Source organism: Mustela nigripes, chromosome X, assembly GCF_022355385.1.
Source record: "Mustela nigripes isolate SB6536 chromosome X, MUSNIG.SB6536, whole genome shotgun sequence".
Taxonomy (NCBI): Eukaryota; Metazoa; Chordata; class Mammalia; order Carnivora; family Mustelidae; genus Mustela; species Mustela nigripes.
In genome coordinates this window covers 57,150,715-57,153,053 of record NC_081575.1, presented here as the reverse complement: position 1 = coordinate 57,153,053, position 2,339 = coordinate 57,150,715, and the positions used below count along the sequence as shown (strand labels likewise).

At 36.0% G+C, this 2,339-nt stretch overlaps 1 pseudogene; it reads right to left on the bottom strand.

Moving 5' to 3' along the window:
- Positions 1–1,579: 1,579 nt before the first annotated feature.
- LOC132007078 (translationally-controlled tumor protein-like) lies at positions 1,580–2,044 on the bottom strand (annotated as a pseudogene).
- Positions 2,045–2,339: the final 295 nt, after the last annotated feature.

Sequence of the window (2,339 nt, the reverse complement as noted above, 5' to 3'; positions counted from 1 at the left end):
ATGAAGCCATGTGCAATAAAATGAGATATGTCTGTAGTTGAAATCAATGACATGTTGCTTCATACCATGGACATAGAGGAAGTCATACTTAATGTCTTCTGAAAACAGAGGGCTTTGTTCCTTTTTTTGTTTGTTTTAACTTGTTCTTAAAAATTTAAGGTGTGAAGGTTTATTTGCACAGAAATTTATTTATTATTATTAGAGATTTATAAGGGGAGTAAACAACTATGTTTGATCGTTCCTAGGCAAGGTACTAGTTGCATAGATCACATCCCAATAGGATACCAATTTGAATAAAGAAAAAGATGTGGGAACTTTTTGCTATGGTTGTACTATTTAACTTGTCTAATGTGCAGCTCTGGCTCCTTTTATTGTATAGAAATCAAGAGTAAAACCATGTTTTGAAGGGGTGGGGGGTGGGAGGTCGGGGTACCAGGTGGTGGGTATTATAGAGGGCACGAATTGCATGAAGCACTGGGTGTGGTGCAAAAATAATGAATACTGTTATGCAAAAAAAAAAAAAAAAAATTAAAAAAAATAGAAAAAAAAATGGTTGCAAAGACAAAAAAAAAAAAGTAAAACCATTAGCAGCTCTATTTACTGCTGACTGACCATACTGCATCTGGGATATTATTTTTTTCAAGGTGCAAAAATCTTGGATATTCTTCTAGAAGAGAGTAGTCAGCCTCGTTTAAAGTCTGGTTAGGAAGTCAAATGTAGAATCTTTAGGATGAACCAGGGCATTTGACACAGAAAAATGCTTGTTCTGCATGGAAATTTGAGGTGTGGCTGGAGAGAGAGGCCATGCTTATTGCTTTCAAATATTTTTGGATATTTCACATACAAAACAGGAAGTTCTCTGTATCACTTAAGAGGTCAAAGTTTGGTTCAATTGGTAGAAATTACAGGAAATAAGAATTCAGTGCATTAGAATGATAAAGGGATGTCACAGTGGCAGAGATTGCATTCTTAAGGAGTGATCTCCCTTTCACTAGAAGTGTTCGAGTAGAAGCTGAAGGACTTTATGACAGTGATTATATATATATATATATATATATATATATATATATATATATATCACTGTAGGGACCTGTGGATGTATGTTAGTTATATATATTAAAATGAATTTTGTTTTTAGACAACCTACATGACATTTTTCCCTTGAAAACAATGCCTTTGCTCCAAATAAAATTGAGGTCAAGGAGTGCTTGTGCTTGAGTGGCCCAGTCAGTTAAACATCTGCCTTTGGCTCAGGTCATGATCTTAGGGTCCTGGGATAGAGGCCCAAGTCAGGCTCTATGCTCAGCCAGGAGTCTACTTCTCCCTTTCCCTATGACCCTACCCCCATCCCTGTGCTCATGCATGCTCTCTCTCTCTTTTTCTTTCTAATAAATAAAATATTTAAAATAAACAAATAAATTAATTAAATCAAATAAAATCTTTTAAAAACCAAGGTCAAAATAAGTGAAGAACTCAAGATGACATCAGTCCCATTTTTCTAAGTCCTGGTGTTTTGTGGATGAAGAACAGAAGCCAGTAACGACAATAGGTGATACATCTAAAGTAATCGTCAAATTCATTAATATTTTTCCATTTATAAACCATCCTTTAAAAAAAACAATATATGGGATCATACCATCCTCCTGGTAGCTCAGCAGAGCAACATGTCATCTGGATTCATGTTTTAACCTATAAGGAATTTGTCATTTTTGAAATTATTAAGGGTGTACAGCCCCTGTCATAAAATGTTTTACTCTTTCTAACTTCTGTTCTTCAAGTTTGCCTTTGATTAACTTCATGTAATCTTTGATGTAATTGTTCGTAGGCTTTTTTTGTAAAGCTGGTTTCCTGTAAATTAGTGTGCTTGTGGTACCCTTACTCTCTGGGACTTCAGTAGAGGCATTTGCACCATGAGCAAGTAATCAAGTTTACCCTCAGTTCTAAAGACCATCTTCTCCTCCACCTCCAGACACAGCCCATCTGGGATTTTGTAGATATCGGAGAACATCTCATCATGACTGATGAGGTCCCTGTAGATGATCATGACAGTGGCTGGAGTTGACAGATACACTAGCTTAGCAGGAGCAGGTTGTTCTCAACAAGCTTAGTGCAGCCAGAGCCACCTTTGCAGAAAACAGGCAGAAAAAATGCCAGTGATATTTGAAAGGATTTCTTTGTTGACTTAAACATTGATCTGAATCAGTTGCTTTCTTATACACTAACAACGAAAATATAGAAAGGGAAATTAGAGAATCAATTCCATTTACTATGGCACCAAGAACCATAAGATACCTGGGAATAAACCTAACCAAAGAGGTAAAGAATCTGTACTTGAGGAA